Below are 17,974 nucleotides of genomic sequence, written 5' to 3'. Positions count from 1 at the left end.
GTATTGGCAGCCTCTCATCCACAAATACAGCAGAACCAGTCCACAGACCTCCTGTATACCACAGAGATCCAGACGGTACCGGTCCAGCTCCCGACAGAGTATTGGCAGCCTCTCCTCCACAAATACAGCAGAACCAGACATCCTGAAAGCCACAGAGATCCAGACGGTACCGGTCCAGCTCCCGACAGAGGAGTGGCAGCCTCTCTTACCCACACCAGAATCAGTCCACCGGATTTCCTGAATACCGTAGAGATCCAGGGGTAACCAATCTAGCTCCTGACAGAGGAGTGTCAGCCTCCCCTCCACACCCACACACCATAACCAGTCCAGCAGACATCCTGAAAGCCACAGAGATCTAGACGGTACCGGTCCAGCTCCTGACAGAGGAGTGGCAGCCTCTCCTACAGAAATACAGCAGAACCAGACATCCTGGAAGCCACAGAGATCCAGGCGGTACCGGTCCAGCTCCCGACAGAGCAATCGGCACCCTTTCTTACCCACACCAGAACCAGTCCACCGGATTTCCTGAATACCGTAGAGATCCAGGGGTAATCAATCTAGCTCCCGACAGAGGAGTGGCAGCCTCTCCTCCACAAATACAGCAGAACCAGACATCCTGAAAGCCACAGAGATCCAGGCGGTACCGGTCCAGCTCCCGACAGAGCAATCTGCAGCATCTCTTACCCACACCAGAACCAGTCCAGCAGACATCCTGAAAGCCACAGAGATCCAGGGGTAACCAATCCAGCTCCCGACAGAGTAGTGGCAGCATCTCCTCCACAAATACAGCAGAACCAGTCCATCATACCACCTGTATAACACACAGAGATCCAGACGGTACCGATCCAGCTCCCGACAGAGGAGTGGCAGCCTCCCTTACCCACACCAGAATCAGTTCACCGGATTTCCTGAATACCGCAGAGATCCAGGCGGTATCAGTCTAGCTCCCGACAGAGTATTGGCAGCCTCTCATCCACAAATACATCAGAACCAGTCCACAGACCTCCTGTATACCACAGAGATCCAGACGGTACCGGTCCAGCTCCCGACAAGAGTAGTGGCAGCCTCTCCTCTGCACAGAGATCCAGGCGGTACCGGTCCAGCTCCAGACAGAGCAATCGGCAGCCTCCCTTACCCACACCAGAATCAGTCCACCGGATTTCCTGAATACCGTAGAGATCCAGGCGGTATCAATCCAGCTCCCGACAGAGTATTGGCAGCCTCTCATCCACAAATACAGCAGAACCAGTCCACAGACCTCCTGTATAACACACAGAGATCCAGACTGTACTGGTCCAGCTCCCGACAGAGTAGTGGCAGCATCTCCTCCACAAATACAGCAGAAGCAGTCCACAGACCTCCTGTATAACACACAGAGATCCAGGTGGTACCGGTCCAGCTCCCGACAGAGCAATCGGCAGCCTTTTTTACCCACACCAGAACCAGTCCAGCAGACATCCTGAAAGCCACAGAGATCCAGGGGTAACCAATCCAGCTCCCGACAGAGTATTGGCAGCCTCTCCTCCACAAATACAGCAGAAGCAGTCCACAGATCTCCTGTATACCACAGAGATCCAGGCAGTACCGGTCCAGCTCCCGACAGATGAGTGGCAGCCTCTCCTCTGCACAGAGATCCAGACGGTACCGGTCCAGCTCCCGACAGAGGAGTGGCAGCCTCTCCTCTGCACAGAGATCCAGACGGTACCGGTCCAGCTCCTGACAGAGGAGTGGCAGCCTCCCCTCCACACCCACACACCATAACCAGTCCAGCAGACATCCTGAAAGCCACAGAGATCTAGACGCTACCGGTCCAGCTCCTGACAGAGGAGTGGCAGCCTCTCCTATACAAATACAGCAGATCCAGACATCCTGAAAGCCACAGAGATCCAGACGGTACTGGTCCAGCTCCCGACAGAGTATTGGCAGCCTCTCCTCCACAAATACAGCAGAAACAGTCCACAGACCTCCTGTATAACACACAGAGATCCAGGCGGTACCAGTCCAGCTCCCGACAGAGGAGTGGCAGCCTCTCTTACCCACACCAGAATCAGTCCACCGGATCTCCTAAATACCGTAGAGATCCAGGGGTAACCAATCTAGCTCCTGACAGAGGAGTGGCAGCCTCTCCTACACAAATACAGCAGAACCAGTCCACAGACCTCCTGTATACCACAGAGATCAAGGCAGTACCAGTCCAGCTCCTGACAAATGAGTGGCAGCCTTTCCTCTGCACAGAGATCCAGGCGGTACCGGTCCAGCTCCCGACAGAGCAATCTGCAGCATCTCTTACCCACACCAGAACCAGTCCAGCAGACATCCTGAAAGCCACAGAGATCCAGGGGTAACCAATCCAGCTCCCGACAGAGTATTGGCAGCCTCTCCTCCACAAATACAGCAGAACCAGTCCACAGACCTCCTGTATAACACACAGAGATCCAGGCGGTACCGGTCCAGCTCCCGACAGAGCAATCGGCAGCCTTTCCTCCTCCGCAGCAAAGCGTTCGAACGTTGCACGGTGCCAGGCTAGGTGCACGTTGCTGTCAGGAGGTCACGTGACAGACCCAGCGGGTTACCCCCCCCCCCCACTACTGTGCCAGGCTATGTGCACCAGGAGGTCACGTGGCAACTACCAAAACTACTACCACCACAACTACCAACCACCACCACCATCGTCACCACCAGCACCACAACAACAACAACAACTACTTTATACCATCACAACTACCACTTAGCATCACACTCCCCGTGTCTCTCTCTCTCCCCATGTCTCTCTCTCTCCCTGTGTCTCTCTCCCCGTGTCTCTCTCCCCGTGTCTCTCTCCCCGTGTCTCTCTCCCCGTGTCTCTCTCCCCGTGTCTCTCTCCCCGTGTCTCTCTCTCCCCGTGTCTCTCTCCCCGTGTCTCTCTCTCCCCGTGTCTCTCTCTCACCGTGTCTCTCTCTCTCCCCGTGTCTCTCTCTCACCGTGTCTCTCTCTCTCCCCTTGTCTCTCTCTCACCGTGTCTCTCTCCCCGTGTCTCTCTCCCCGTGTCTCTCTCTCCCCGTGTCTCTCTCCCCGTGTTTCTCTCTCCCCGTGTCTCTCTCCCCCCGTGTCTCTCTCCCCCAGTGTCTCTCTCTCACCGCGTCTCTCTCCCCGTGTCTCTCTCCCCGTGTCTCTCTCTCCCCGTGTCTCTCTCCCCGTGTCTCTCTCCCACCCCGTGTCTCTCTCTCCCCGTGCCTCTCTCTCTCCCCGTGTCTCTCTCTCCCCGTGTCTCTCTCTCCCCATGTCTCTCTCTCTCCCCGTGTCTCTCTCTCACCGTGTCTCTCTCCCCGTGTCTCTCTCCCCGTGTCTCTCTCTCCCAGTGTCTTTCTCTCCCCGTGTCTCTCTCTCCCTGTGTCTCTCTCTCTCCCCATGTCTCTCTCTCTCCCCGTGTCTCTCTCTCCCCGTGTCTCTCTCTCCCCGTGTCTCTCTCTCCCCGTGTCTCTCTCCCCGTGTCTCTCCCCGTGTCTCTCTCCCCGTGTCTCTCTCCCCGCGTCTCTCTCCCCGTGTCTCTCTCTCCCCGTGTCTCTCTCCCCGTGTCTCTCTCCCCGCGTGTCTCTCCCCATGTCTCTCTCTCTCCCCGTGTGTCTCTCTCCCCGTGTGTCTATCTCCCCGTGTCTCTCTCCCCGTGTCTCTCTCCCCGCGTGTCTCTCCCCATGTCTCTCTCTCTCCCCGTGTGTCTCTCTCCCCGTGTCTCTCTCCCCGTGTCTCTCTCCCCATGTCTCTCTCTCTCCCCGTGTGTCTCTCTCCCCGTGTGTCTATCTCCCCGTGTCTCTCTCTCCCCGTGTCTCTCTCTCCCCATGTCTCTCTCTCTCCCCGTGTGTCTCTCTCCCCGTGTGTCTCTCTCCCCGTGTCTCTCTCTCCCCGTGTGTCTCTCTCCCCGTGTGTCTCTCTCCCCGTGTGTCTCTCTCCCCGTGTCTCTCTCCCCGTGTCTCTCTCTCCCCGTGTCTCTCTCCCCCGTGTCTCTCTCTCACCGTGTCTCTCTCCCCGTGTGTCTCTCTCCCCGTGTCTCTCTCTCCCCGTGTGTCTCTCTCCCCGTGTCTCTCTCCCCGTGTCTCTCTCTCCCCGTGTCTCTCTCCCCCGTGTCTCTCTCTCACCGTGTCTCTCTCCCCGTGTGTCTCTCTCCCCGTGTCTCTCTCTCCCCGTGTCTCTCTCCCCCCGTGTCTCTCTCCCCGTGTGTCTCTCTCCCCGTGTCTCTCTCTCCCCGTGTCTCTCTCCCCGTGTGTCTCTCTCCCCGTGTCTCTCTCTCCCCGTGTCTCTCTCCCCGTGTGTCTCTCTCCCCGTGTCTCTCTCTCCCCGTGTCTCTCTCTCCCCGTGTCTCTCTCTCCCCATGTCTCTCTCTCTCCCCGTGTCTCTCTCTCCCCGCGTCTCTCTCTCTCCCCGCGTCTCTCTCACCGTGTCTCTCTCCCCGTGTCTCTCTCCCCGTGTCTCTCTCTCCCCGTGTCTCTCTCTCCCCGTGTCTCTCTCCCCGTGTGTCTCTCTCCCCGTGTCTCTCTCCCCCCGTGTCTCTCTCTCCCCGTGTCTCTCTCCCCGTGTCTCTCTCCCCCCGTGTCTCTCTCTCCCCGTGTCTCTCTCCCCCCGTGTCTCTCTCCCCCCGTGTCTCTCTCTCCCCGTGTCTCTCTCCCCGTGTCTCTCTCTCCCCGTGTCTCTCTCTCCCCGTGTCTCTCTCCCCCCGTGTCTCTCTCTCCCCGTGTCTCTCTCTCTCCCCGTGTGTCTCTCTCCCCGTGTCTCTCTCTCCCCGTGTCTCTCTCCCCCCGTGTCTCTCTCTCCCCGTGTCTCTCTCCCCGTGTCTCTCTCCCCGTGTGTCTCTCTCCCCGTGTCTCTCTCCCCGTGTCTCTCTCTCCCCGTGTCTCTCTCTCCCCGTGTCTCTCTCTCCCCGTGTCTCTCTCTCCCCGTGTCTCTCTCCCCGTGTCTCTCTCTCTCCCCGTGTCTCTCTCTCCGTGTCTCTCTCCCCGTGTCTCTCTCTCTCCCCGTGTCTCTCTCCCCGTGTCTCTCTCTCTCCCCGTGTCTCTCCCCGTGTCTCTCTCTCTCCCCGTGTCTCTCTCTCCCCGTGTCTCTCTCCCCGTGTCTCTCTCTCCCCATGTCTCTCTCTCTCCCCGTGTCTCTCTCTCCCCGTGTCTCTCTCCCCGTGTCTCTCTCTCTCCCCGTGTCTCTCTCCCCGTGTCTCTCTCTCTCCCCGTGTCTCTCTCTCTCCCCGTGTCTCTCTCTCCCCGTGTCTCTCTCTCCCCGTGTCTCTCTCTCTCCCCGTGTCTCTCTCTCTCACCGTGTCTCTCTCCCCGTGTCTCTCTCCCCGTGTCTCTCTCTCCCCGTGTCTCTCTCCCCGTGTCTCTCTCTCCCTGTGTCTCTCTCTCTCCCCGTGTCTCTCTCTCACCGTGTCTCTCTCCCCGTGTCTCTCTCCCCGTCTCTCTCTCCCCGTGTCTCTCTCTCCCCGTGTCTCTCTCCCCGTGTCTCTCTCGCCCCGTGTCTCTCTCTCCCCGTGTCTCTCTCCCCGTGTCTCTCTCCCCGTGTCTCTCTCCCCGTGTCTCTCTCCCCGTGTCTCTCTCTCCCCGTGTCTCTCTCTCCCCGCGTCTCTCTCCCCGCGTCTCTCTCCCCGTGTCTCTCTCCCCTTGTCTCTCTCTCCCCGTGTCTCTCTCTCCCCGCGTCTCTCTCCCCGTGTCTCTCTTGCCCCGTGTCTCTCTCTCCCTGTGTCTCTCTCCCCGTGTCTCTCTCTCTCCCCGTGTCTCTCTCTCCCCGTGTCTCTCTCCCCGTGTCTCTCTCTCCCCGTGTCTCTCTCTCCCCGTGTCTCTCTCTCCCCGTGTCTCTCTCTCCCCGTGTCTCTCTCTCCCCGTGTCTCTCTCTCTCCCCGTGTCTCTCTCTCACCGTGTCTCTCTCCCCATGTCTCTCTCCCCGTGTCTCTCTCTCCCCGTGTCTCTCTCCCCGTGTCTCTCTCTCCCCGTGTCTCTCTCCCCCCGTGTCTCTCTCCCCCCGTGTCTCTCTCTCACCGCGTCTCTCTCCCCGTGTCTCTCTCCCCCTCCGTGTCTCTCTCTCCCTGTGTGTCTCTCTCCCCTTGTCTCTCTCTCACCGTGTCTCTCTCTCCCCGTGTCTCTCTCCCCGTGTCTCTCTCCCCGTGTCTCTCTCTCACCGTGTCTCTCTCTCCCCGTGTCTCTCTCCCCGTGTCTCTCTCCCCGTGTCTCTCTCCCCGTGTCTCTCTCTCTCCCCCTGTCCCTCTGTTTCCCCGTGTCTCTCTCCCCGTGTCTCTCTCTCCCCGTGTCTCTCTCCCCGTGTCTCTCTCCCCGTGTCTCTCTCTCCCCGTGTCTCTCTCCCCGTTTCTCTCTCTCCCCGTGTCTCTCTCCCCCCGTGTCTCTCTCCCCGTGTCTCTCTCTAACACGTGTCTCTCTCTCCCCGTGTCTCTCTCCCCGTCTCTCTCTCCCCGTGTCTCTCTCCCCGTGTCTCTCTCTCCCCGTGTCTCTCTCCCCGTGTCTCTCTCTCCCTGTGTCTCTCTCTCCCCGTGTCTCTCCCCCCGTGTCTCTCTCTAACACGTGTCTCTCTCTCCCTGTGTCTCTCTCTCCCCGTGTCTCTCTCCCCGTGTCTCTCTCTAACACGTGTCTCTCTCTCCCCGTGTCTCTCTCCCCGTGTCTCTCTCCCCGTGTCTCTCTCCCCGTGTCTCTCCCTCCCCGTGTCTCTCTCTCCCCGTGTCTCTCTCCCCGTGTCTCTCTCTCCCTGTGTCTCTCTCTCCCCGTGTCTCTCTCCCCCCGTGTCTCTCTCTCCCCGTGTCTCTCTCCCCGTGTCTCTCTCCCCGTGTCTCTCTCTCCCCGTGTCTCTCTCTCCCCGTGTCTCTCTCCCCGTGTCTCTCTCTCCCTGTGTCTCTCTCTCCCCGTGTCTCTCTCTCCCCGTGTCTCTCTCTCCCCGTGTCTCTCTCCCCGTGTCTCTCTCTCCCCGTGTCTCTCTCTCCCCGTGTCTCTCTCCCCGTGTCTCTCTCTCCCCGTGTCTCTCTCTCCCCGTGTCTCTCTCTCCCCGTGTCTCTCTCTCCCCGTGTCTCTCTCCCCGTGTCTCTCTCTCCCCGTGTCTCTCTCTCACCGTGTCTCTCTCTCACCGTGTCTCTCTCCCCGTGTCTCTCTCCCCGTGTCTCTCTCCCCGTGTCTCTCTCTCCCCGTGTCTCTCTCTTCCCGTGTCTCTCTCTTCCCGTGTCTCTCTCCCTGTGTCTCTCTCCCCGTGTCTCTCTCTCTCCCTGTGTCTCTCTCTCCCCGTGTCTCTCTCTCCCCGTGTCTCTCTCTTCCCGTGTCTCTCTCCCTGTGTCTCTCTCCCCGTGTCTCTCTCCCCGTGTCTCTCTCCCCGTGTCTCTCTCCCCGTGTCTCTCTCCCCGTGTCTCTCTCCCCGTGTCTCTCTCCCCGTGTCTCTCTCTCCCCGTGTCTCTCTCCCCGTGTCTCTCTCCCCCCGTGTCTCTCTCCCCGTGTCTCTCTCTAACACGTGTCTCTCTCTCCCCGTGTCTCTCCCCGTGTCTCTCTCTCCCTGTGTCTCTCTCTCCCCGTGTCTCTCTCCCCGTGTCTCTCTCTTTCCCCGTGTCTCTCTCTCCCCGTGTCTCTCTCCCCGTGTCTCTCTCCCCGTGTCTCTCTCTCCCCGTGTCTCTCTCTTCCCGTGTCTCTCTCCCTGTGTCTCTCCCCGTGTCTCTCTCCCCGTGTCTCTCTCTTCCCGTGTCTCTCTCCCTGTGTCTCTCTCTCCCCGCGTCTCTCTCCCCGTGTCTCTCTCCCTGTGTCTCTCTTTCCCCGCGTCTCTCTCCCCGTGTCTCTCTCCCCGTGTCTCTCTCCCCTTGTCTCTCTCTCCCCGTGTCTCTCTCTTCCCGTGTCTCTCTCCCCGTGTCTCTCTCCCCTTGTCTCTCTCTCCCCGTGTCTCTCTCCCCGTGTCTCTCTCCCCGTGTCTCTCTCCCCCCGTGTCTCTCTCCTCGTGTCTCTCTCCCCGTGTCTCTCTCCCCGTGTCTCTCTCCCCGTGTCTCTCTCCCCGTGTCTCTCTCCCCGTGTCTCTCTCCCCGTGTCTCTCTCTCCCCGTGTCTCTCTCTCCCCGTGTCTCTCTCCCCGTGTCTCTCTCCCCGTGTCTCTCTCCCCGTGTCTCTCCCCGTGTCTCTCTCCCCGTGTCTCTCTCTCCTCGTGTCTCTCTCCCCGTGTCTCTCCCCGTGTCTCTCTCCCCGTGTCTCTCTCTCCCCGTGTCTCTCTCTCCCCGTGTCTCTCTCCCCGTGTCTCTCCCCGTGTCTCTCTCTCTCCCCGTGTCTCTCTCTCCCCGTGTCTCTCTCCCCGTGTCTCTCTCTCCTCGTGTCTCTCTCCCCGTGTCTCTCCCCGTGTCTCTCTCTCTCCCCGTGTCTCTCTCTCCCCGTGTCTCTCTCTCTCCCCGTGTCTCTCTCTCCTCGTGTCTCTCTCCCCGTGTCTCTCCCCGTGTCTCTCTCTCCCCGTGTCTCTCTCTCTCCTCGTGTCTCTCTCCCCGTGTCTCTCTCCCCGTGTCTCTCTCCCCGTGTCTCTCTCCCCGTGTCTCTCTCCCCGTGTCTCTCTCTCCCCGTGTCTCTCTCTCCCCGTGTCTCTCTCCCCGCGTCTCTCTCCCCGTGTCTCTCTCCCCTTGTCTTTCTCTCCCCGTGTCTCTCTCCCCGTGTCTCTCTCTCACCGTGTCTCTCTCACCGCGTCTCTCTCTCCCCATGTCTCTCTCTCTCCCCGTGTGTCTCTCTCCCCGTGTCTCTCTCCCCGTGTCTCTCTCTCCCCGTGTCTCTCTCTCCCCGTGTCTCTCTCCCCGTGTCTCTCTCTCCCCGTGTCTCTCTCCCCGTGTCTCTCTCTCCCCGTGTCTCTCTCTCCCCGTGTCTCTCTCTCCCCGTGTCTCTCTCTCCCCGTGTCTCTCTCTCCCCGTGTCTCTCCCCGTGTCTCTTTCTCTCCCCGTGTCTCTCTCTCCCCGTGTCTCTCTCCCCGTGTCTCTCTCCCCGTGTCTCTCTCTCTCCCCGTGTCTCTCTCTCTCCGTGTCTCTCTCCCCGTGTCTCTCTCCCCGTGTCTCTCTCCCCTTGTCTCTCTCTCCCCGTGTCTCTCTCTCCCCGTGTCTCTCCCCGTGTCTCTCTCCTCGTGTCTCTCTCCCCGTGTCTCTCTCCCCTTGTCTCTCTCCCCGTGTCTCTCTCCCCTTGTCTCTCTCCCCGTGTCTCTCTCCCCGTGTCTCTCTCCCCGTGTCTCTCCCCGTGTCTCTCTCCCCGTGTCTCTCTCTCTTCGTGTCTCTCTCTCTTCGTGTCTCTCTCCCCGTGTCTCTCCCCGTGTCTCTCTCTCTCCCCGTGTCTCTCTCTCCCCGTGTCTCTCTCTCCCCGTGTCTCTCTCCCCGTGTCTCTCTCTCCTCGTGTCTCTCTCCCCGTGTCTCTCCCCGTGTCTCTCTCTCTCCCCGTGTCTCTCTCTCCCCGTGTCTCTCTCCCCGTGTCTCTCTCTCCTCGTGTCTCTCTCCCCGTGTCTCTCCCCGTGTCTCTCTCTCTCCCCGTGTCTCTCTCTCCCCGTGTCTCTCTCTCCCCGTGTCTCTCTCTCCCCGTGTCTCTCTCCCCGTGTCTCTCTCTCCCCGTGTCTCTCTCTCCCCGTGTCTCTCCCCGTGTCTCTCTCTCTCCCCGTGTCTCTCCCCGTGTCTCTCTCCTCGTGTCTCTCTCCCCGTGTCTCTCTCCCCGTGTCTCTCTCTCCCCGTGTCTCTCTCCCCGTGTCTCTCTCCCCGTGTCTCTCTCTCCCCGTGTCTCTCTCCCCGTGTCTCTCTCTCCTCGGGTCTCTCCGCGTGTCTCTCTCTCCGTGTCTCTCTCTCCCCGTGTCTCTCTCTCCCCGTGTCTCTCTCTCCCCGTGTCTCTCTCTCCCCGTGTCTCTCTCTCCCCGTGTCTCTCTCCCCGTGTCTCTCTCTCCCCGTGTCTCTCTCTCCCCGTGTCTCTCCCCGTGTCTCTCTCTCTCCCCGTGTCTCTCTCTCCCCGTGTCTCTCTCCCCGTGTCTCTCTCCCCGTGTCTCTCTCTCTCCCCGTGTCTCTCTCTCTCCGTGTCTCTCTCCCCGTGTCTCTCTCCCCTTGTCTCTCTCTCCCCGTGTCTCTCTCTCCCCGTGTCTCTCTCCCCGTGTCTCTCTCTCCCCGTGTCTCTCTCTCCCCGTGTCTCTCCCCGTGTCTCTCTCTCTCCCCGTGTCTCTCCCCGTGTCTCTCTCCTCGTGTCTCTCTCCCCGTGTCTCTCTCCCCGTGTCTCTCTCTCCCCGTGTCTCTCTCCCCGTGTCTCTCTCCCCGTGTCTCTCTCTCCCCGTGTCTCTCTCCCCGTGTCTCTCTCTCCTCGGGTCTCTCCGCGTGTCTCTCCCCGTGTCTCTCTCTCCCCGTGTCTCTCTCTCCCCGTGTCTCTCTCTCCCCGTGTCTCTCTCTCCCCGTGTCTCTCTCTCCCCGTGTCTCTCTCCCCGTGTCTCTCTCTCCCCGTGTCTCTCTCTCCCCGTGTCTCTCCCCGTGTCTCTCTCTCTCCCCGTGTCTCTCTCTCCCCGTGTCTCTCTCCCCGTGTCTCTCTCCCCGTGTCTCTCTCTCTCCCCGTGTCTCTCTCTCTCCGTGTCTCTCTCCCCGTGTCTCTCTCCCCTTGTCTCTCTCTCCCCGTGTCTCTCTCTCCCCGTGTCTCTCCCCGTGTCTCTCTCCTCGTGTCTCTCTCCCCGTGTCTCTCTCCCCTTGTCTCTCTCCCCGTGTCTCTCTCCCCTTGTCTCTCTCCCCGTGTCTCTCTCCCCGTGTCTCTCCCCGTGTCTCTCTCCCCGTGTCTCTCTCTCTTCGTGTCTCTCTCTCTTCGTGTCTCTCTCCCCGTGTCTCTCCCCGTGTCTCTCTCTCTCCCCGTGTCTCTCTCTCCCCGTGTCTCTCTCTCCCCGTGTCTCTCTCCCCGTGTCTCTCTCTCCTCGTGTCTCTCTCCCCGTGTCTCTCCCCGGTCTCTCTCTCTCCCCGTGTCTCTCTCTCCCGTGTCGTCTCTCCCCGTGTCTCTCTCTCCTCGTGTCTCTCTCCCCGTGTCTCTCCCCGTGTCTCTCTCTCTCCCCCGTGACTCTCTCTCCCGTGTCTCTCTTCCCGTGTCTCTCTCTCCCGTGTCTCTCTCCCCGTGTCTCTCTCTCCCCGTGTCTCTCTCTCCACGTGTCTCTCCCCGTGTCTCTCTCTCTCCCGTGTCTCTCTCCCCGTGTCTCTCTCCTCGTGTCTCTCTCCCCGTGTCTCTCTCCCCGTGTCTCTCTCCCGTGTCTCTCTCCCCGTGTCTCTCTCTCCCCGTGTCTCTCTCTCCCCGTGTCTCTCTCTCCCGTGTCTCTCCCCGTGTCTCTCTCCCGTGTCTCTCCCCGTGTCTCTCTCTCCCCGTGTCTCTCTCTCCCCGTGTCTCTCTCTCCCCGTGTCTCTCTCTTCCCCGTGTCTCTCTCTCCCGTGTCTCTCTCTCCCGTGTCTCTCTCTCCCCGTGTCTCTCTCCCCGTGTCTCTCTCCCGTGTCTCTCTCTCCCCGTGTCTCTCCCCGTGTCTCTCTCCTCGTGTCTCTCTCCCGTGTCTCTCTCCCCGTGTCTCTCTCCTCGTGTCTCTCTCCCCGTGTCTCTCTCCCCGTGTCTCTCTCTCCCCGTGTCTCTCTCCCCGTGTCTCTCTCCCCGTGTCTCTCTCTCCCCGTGTCTCTCTCCCCCGTGTCTCTCTCTCCTCGTGTCTCTCCCCGTGTCTCTCCCCGTGTCTCTCTCTCCCCGTGTCTCTCTCTCTCCCGTGTCTCTCTCTCCCCGTGTCTCTCTCTCCCGTGTCTCTCTCTCCCCGTGTCTCTCTCCCGTGTCTCTCTCTCCCGTGTCTCTCTCTCCCGTGTCTCTCCCCGTGTCTCTCTCTCTCCCCGTGTCTCTCTCTCCCCGTGTCTCTCTCCCCGTGTCTCTCTCCCCGTGTCTCTCTCTCTCCCCGTGTCTCTCTCTCCCCGTGTCTCTCTCCCCGTGTCTCTCTCTCCCGTGTCTCTCTCTCCCCGTGTCTCTCTCTCCCCGTGTCTCTCCCGTGTCTCTCTCCTCGTGTCTCTCTCTCCCCGTGTCTCTCTCTCCCGTGTCTCTCTCTCCCCGTGTCTCTCTCCCCGTGTCTCTCTCCCCGTGTCTCTCTCCCCGTGTCTCTCTCTCCCGTGTCTCTCTCCCCGTGTCTCTCTCTCCCCGTGTCTCTCTCTCTCGTGTCTCTCTCCCCGTGTCTCTCTCCCCGTGTCTCTCTCTCTCCCCGTGTCTCTCTCTCCCCGTGTCTCTCTCTCCCCGTGTCTCTCTCTCCCGTGTCTCTCTCTCCCGTGTCTCTCTCTCCCCGTGTCTCTCCCCGTGTCTCTCTCTCCCGTGTCTCTCTCTCCCCGTGTCTCTCTCCCCGTGTCTCTCTCTCCCCGTGTCTCTCTCTCCCGTGTCTCTCCCCGTGTCTCTCTCTCTCTCCCCGTGTCTCTCTCCCCGTGTCTCTCCTCTCCCCGTGTCTCTCTCTCCCCGTGTCTCTCTCCCCGTGTCTCTCTCTCCCCGTGTCTCTCTCTCCCCGTGTCTCTCCCCGTGTCTCTCTCTCTCCCCGTGTCTCTCCCCGTGTCTCTCTCCTCGTGTCTCTCTCCCCGTGTCTCTCTCCCCGTGTCTCTCTCTCCCCGTGTCTCTCTCCCCGTGTCTCTCTCCCCGTGTCTCTCTCCCCGTGTCTCTCTCTCCTCGTGTCTCTCCCCGTGTCTCTCCCCGTGTCTCTCTCTCCCCGTGTCTCTCTCTCCCCGTGTCTCTCTCTCCCCGTGTCTCTCTCTCCCCGTGTCTCTCTCTCCCCGTGTCTCTCTCCCCGTGTCTCTCTCTCCCCGTGTCTCTCTCTCCCCGTGTCTCTCCCCGTGTCTCTCTCTCTCCCCGTGTCTCTCCCCGTGTCTCTCTCCTCGTGTCTCTCTCCCCGTGTCTCTCTCCCCGTGTCTCTCTCTCCCCGTGTCTCTCCCCGTGTCTCTCTCCTCGTGTCTCTCTCCCCGTGTCTCTCTCCCCGTGTCTCTCTCTCCCCGTGTCTCTCCCCGTGTCTCTCTCCTCGTGTCTCTCTCCCCGTGTCTCTCTCCCCGTGTCTCTCTCTCCCCGTGTCTCTCTCTCCCCGTGTCTCTCTCCCCGTGTCTCTCTCCCCGTGTCTCTCTTCCCCGTGTCTCTCTCTCCCCGTGTCTCTCTCTCCCCGTGTCTCTTTCTTCCCGTGTCTCTCTCCCCGTGTCTCTCTCCCCGTGTCTCTCTCCCCGTGTCTCTCTCCCCTTGTCTCTCTCCCCGTGTCTCTCTCCCCGTGTCTCTCCCCGTGTCTCTCTCCCCGTGTCTCTCTCTCTTCGTGTCTCTCTCTCTCGTGTCTCTCTCCCCGTGTCTCTCCCCGTGTCTCTCTCTCTCCCCGTGTCTCTCTCTCCCCGTGTCTCTCTCTCCCCGTGTCTCTCTCTCCCCGTGTCTCTCTCCCCGTGTCTCTCTCTCCTCGTGTCTCTCTCCCCGTGTCTCTCCCCGTGTCTCTCTCTCTCCCCGTGTCTCTCTCTCCCCGTGTCTCTCTCCCCGTGTCTCTCTCTCCTCGTGTCTCTCTCCCCGTGTCTCTCCCCGTGTCTCTCTCTCTCCCCGTGTCTCTCTCTCCCCGTGTCTCTCTCTCCCCGTGTCTCTCTCTCCCCGTGTCTCTCTCCCCGTGTCTCTCTCTCCCCGTGTCTCTCTCTCCCCGTGTCTCTCCCCGTGTCTCTCTCTCTCCCCGTGTCTCTCCCCGTGTCTCTCTCCCCGTGTCTCTCTCCCCGTGTCTCTCTCTCCCCGTGTCTCTCTCCCCGTGTCTCTCTCCCCGTGTCTCTCTCCCCGTGTCTCTCTCTCCCCGTGTCTCTCTCCCCGTGTCTCTCTCTCCTCGTGTCTCTCCCCGTGTCTCTCCCCGTGTCTCTCTCTCCCCGTGTCTCTCTCTCCCCGTGTCTCTCTCTCCCCGTGTCTCTCTCTCCCCGTGTCTCTCTCTCCCCGTGTCTCTCTCCCCGTGTCTCTCTCTCCCCGTGTCTCTCTCTCCCCGTGTCTCTCCCCGTGTCTCTCTCTCTCCCCGTGTCTCTCCCCGTGTCTCTCTCCTCGTGTCTCTCTCCCCGTGTCTCTCTCCCCGTGTCTCTCTCTCCCCGTGTCTCTCCCCGTGTCTCTCTCCTCGTGTCTCTCTCCCCGTGTCTCTCTCCCCGTGTCTCTCTCTCCCCGTGTCTCTCCCCGTGTCTCTCTCCTCGTGTCTCTCTCCCCGTGTCTCTCTCCCCGTGTCTCTCTCTCCCCGTGTCTCTCTCTCCCCGTGTCTCTCTCCCCGTGTCTCTCTCCCCGTGTCTCTCTCCCCGTGTCTCTCTCTCCCCGTGTCTCTCTCTCCCCGTGTCTCTTTCTTCCCGTGTCTCTCTCCCTGTGTCTCTCTCCCCGTGTCTCTCTCTCCTCGTGTCTCTCTCCCCGTGTCTCTCCCCGTGTCTCTCTCTCTCCCCGTGTCTCTCTCTCCCCGTGTCTCTCTCTCCCCGTGTCTCTCTCCCCGTGTCTCTCCCCGTGTCTCTCTCTCTCCCCGTGTCTCTCTCTCCCCGTGTCTCTCTCCCCGTGTCTCTCTCTCCTCGTGTCTCTCTCCCCGTGTCTCTCCCCGTGTCTCTCTCTCTCCCCGTGTCTCTCTCTCCCCGTGTGTCTCTCTCCCCGTGTCTCTCTCTTCCCGTGTCTCTCTCCCCGTGTCTCTCTCCCCGTGTCTCTCTTTCCCCGTGTCTCTCTTTCCCCGTGTCTCTCTCTTCCCGTGTCTCTCTCCCTGTGTCTCTCTCCCCGTGTCTCTCTCCCCGTGTCTCTCTCTTCCCGTGTCTCTCTCCCTGTGTCTCTCTCCCCGTGTCTCTCTCCCTGTGTCTCTCCCCGTGTCTCTATCCCCGTGTCTCTCTTCCTGTGTCTCTCTGTCTCACCCTGTGTGTCTCTGTGTGTCTGTGTGTGTGTCTGTGTGTGTGTCTCTGTGTGTCTGTGTGTGTGTCTCTGTGTATTTGTGTGTGTGTCTGTGTGTGTCTGTGTGTGTGTCTCTGTGTGTCTGTGTGTGTGTCTCTGTGTGTCTGTGTGTGTGTCTCTGTGTGTCTGTGTGTGTGTCTCTGTGTGTTTGTGTGTGTGTCTCTGTGTGTCTGTGTGTGTGTGTCTCTGTGTGTCTGTGTGTGTGTCTCTGTGTGTCTGTGTGTGTGTCTCTGTGTGTCTGTGTGTGTGTCTCTGTGTGTCTGTGTGTGTGTGTCTCTGTGTGTCTGTGTGTGTGTCTCTGTGTGTCTGTGTGTGTGTCTCTGTGTGTCTGTGTGTGTGTCTCTGTGTGTCTGTGTGTGTGTCTCTGTGTGTCTGTGTGTGTGTGTCTCTGTGTGTCTGTGTGTGTGTCTGTGTGTGTCTGTGTGTGTGTGTCTCTGTGTGTCTGTGTGTGTGTCTCTGTGTGTCTGTGTGTGTGTCTCTGTGTGTCTGTGTGTGTGTCTCTGTGTGTCTGTGTGTGTGTGTCTCTGTGTGTTTGTGTGTGTGTCTGTGTGTGTCTGTGTGTGTGTGTCTCTGTGTGTCTGTGTGTGTGTCTCTGTGTGTCTGTGTGTGTGTGTCTCTGTGTGTCTGTGTGTGTGTCTGTGTGTGTGTCTCTGTGTGTGTCTCTGTGAATCTCTCTGTGTCTCTGTGTGTCTATGTGTGTCACACTCTCTGTGTGTCTCTCTGTGTCTTTATGTGTCTCACGCTGTGTCTCTCTGTCTCTGTCTCACTCTCTGTGTCTGTGTCTCACAGCTGGGTGGGACACACAGAGACAGCCGATGGACACTGCCCTCCCTGTGTCTCACTCTGTGTGTGTCTCTGTGTGTCTCTGTGTCTCTGTGTGTCTCTGTGTGTCTCTGTGTCTCTGTGTGTCTGTGTGTCTCTGTGTGTCTCTGTGTGTCTCTCTGTCTCACTCTGTGTGTCTCTGTGTGTCTCTGTGTGTCTCTGTGTCTCTGTGTGTCTGTGTGTCTCTGTGTGTCTCTGTGCGTCTCTCTGTCTCACTCTGTGTGTCTCTGTGTGTCTCTGTGTGTCTCTGTGTCTCTGTGTGTCTGTGTGTCTCTGTGTGTCTCTGTGCGTCTCTCTGTCTCACTCTGTGTGTCTCTGTGTGTCTCTGTGTCTCTGTGTGTCTGTGTGTCTCTGTGTGTCTCTGTGTGTGTCTCTGTGCATCTCTCTGTCTCTCTGTGTGTCTCTGTGTGTCTCACGCTGTGTCTCTCTGTCTCTGTGTCTCTGTCTGTGTGTCTCTCAGCTGGGTGGGACACACAGAGACAGCCGATGGACACTGCCCTCCCTGTGTCTCCGTGTGTCTCTCTGTCTCTCTGTGTGTCTCACTCTGTGTCTCTCTGTGTCTCTGTGTGTCTCTGTGTGTCTCTGTGTGTCTCTGTGTCTCTGTGTGTCTCTGTGTGTCTCTGTGTGTCTCTCTGTCTCACTCTGTGTGTCTCTGTGTGTCTCTGTGTGTCTCTGTGTGTCTCTGTGTCTCTGTGTGTCTGTGTGTCTCTGTGTGTCTCTGTGTCTCTGTGTGTCTGTGTGTCTCTGTGTCTCTGTGTCTCTGTGTGTCTGTGTGTGTCTGTGTGTCTCTGTGTGTCTCTGTGCGTCTCTCTGTCTCACTCTGTGTGTCTCTGTGTGTCTCTGTGTGTCTCTGTGTGTCTCTGTGTCTCTGTGTGTCTGTGTGTCTCTGTGTGTCTCTGTGCGTCTCTCTGTCTCACTCTGTGTGTCTCTGTGTGTCTCTGTGTGTCTCTGTGTCTCTGTGTGTCTGTGTGTCTCTGTGTGTCTCTGTGCGTCTCTCTGTCTCACTCTGTGTGTCTCCGTGTGTCTCTGTGCATCTCACTCTGTGTGTCTCACGCTGTGTCTCTCTGTCTCTGTGTCTCTGTCTGTGTGTCTCTCAGCTGGGTGGGACACACAGAGACTGCCGATGGACACTGCCCTCCCTGTGTCTCACTCTGTGTGTGTCTCTGTGTCTCTGTGTGTCTCTGTGTGTCTGTGTGTCTCTGTGTGTCTCTGTGTGTCTGTGTGTCTCTGTGTGTCTGTGTGTCTCTGTGTGTCTGTGTGTCTCTGTGTGTCTCTGTGTGTCTCTGTGTCTCTGTGTGTCTGTGTGTCTGTGTGTCTCTGTGTGTCTGTGTGTCTCTGTGTGTCTGTGTGTCTCTGTGTCTCTGTGTGTCTGTGTGTCTCTGTGTGTCTCTGTGTGTCTCTGTGTGTCTCTGTGTGTCTGTGTGTCTCTGTGTCTCTGTGTGTCTGTGTGTCTGTGTGTCTCTGTGTCTCTGTGTGTCTCTGTGTGTCTCTGTGTGTCTCTGTGTGTCTGTGTGTCTGTGTGTCTCTGTGTGTCTGTGTGTCTGTGTGTCTCTGTGTCTCTGTGTGTCTGTGTGTCTCTGTGTCTCTGTGTGTCTCTGTGTGTCTGTGTGTCTCTGTGTCTCTGTGTGTCTGTGTGTCTCTGTGTGTCTGTGTGTCTCTGTGTGTCTCTGTGTCTCTGTGTGTCTCTGTGTGTCTCTGTGTGTCTCTGTGTGTCTGTGTGTCTCTGTGTGTCTGTGTGTCTCTGTGTCTTTGTGTGTCTGTGTGTCTCTGTGTGTCTGTGTGTCTCTGTGTGTCTGTGTGTCTCTGTGTCTCTGTGTGTCTGTGTGTCTCTGTGTCTCTGTGTGTCTCTGTGTGTCTCTGTGTGTCTCTGTGTGTCTCTGTGTGTCTGTGTGTCTCTGTGTCTCTGTGTGTCTGTGTGTCTCTGTGTCTCTGTGTGTCTCTGTGTGTCTCTGTGTGTCTCTGTGTGTCTCTGTGTGTCTCTGTGTCTCTGTGTGTCTCTGTGCATCTCTCTGTCTCTCTGTGTAACTCACTCTGTGTGTCTCACGCTGTGTCTCTCTGTCTCTGTGTCTCTGTCTGTGTGTCTCACAGCTGGGTGGGACACACAGAGACAGCCGATGGACACTGCCCTCCCTGTGTCTCCGTGTGTCTCTGTGTGTCTCTGTGTGTCTCTGTGTGTCTCTGTATCTCACTCTGTGTGTCTCACGCTGTGTCTCTCTGTCTCTGTGTCTCTGTCTGTGTGTCTCTCAGCTGGGTGGGACACACAGAGACAGCCGATGGACACTGCCCTCCCTGTGTCTC

General features: G+C 59.2%; 1 long non-coding RNA gene across 1 annotated transcript in view; it reads left to right on the top strand.

The window, feature by feature from the left end:
• The window catches only part of LOC144954943 (uncharacterized), a 45,438-nt gene extending 29,748 nt beyond the window's left edge, over nt 1–15,690 (top strand). Inside the window, exon 5 of the long non-coding RNA XR_013641445.1 lies at nt 15,644–15,690. This is a non-coding gene — a long non-coding RNA (uncharacterized LOC144954943). The remainder of the gene's footprint in view (nt 1–15,643) is intronic.
• Nucleotides 15,691–17,974: the final 2,284 nt, after the last annotated feature.

The sequence above is a fragment of the Lampetra fluviatilis genome, unplaced genomic scaffold (assembly GCF_964198595.1).
Source record: "Lampetra fluviatilis unplaced genomic scaffold, kcLamFluv1.1 SCAFFOLD_569, whole genome shotgun sequence".
NCBI classification, from domain to species: domain Eukaryota; kingdom Metazoa; phylum Chordata; class Hyperoartia; order Petromyzontiformes; family Petromyzontidae; genus Lampetra; species Lampetra fluviatilis.
Note: the sequence above shows the minus strand (reverse complement) of the source record. Positions and strands in the feature narration are given on the sequence as shown.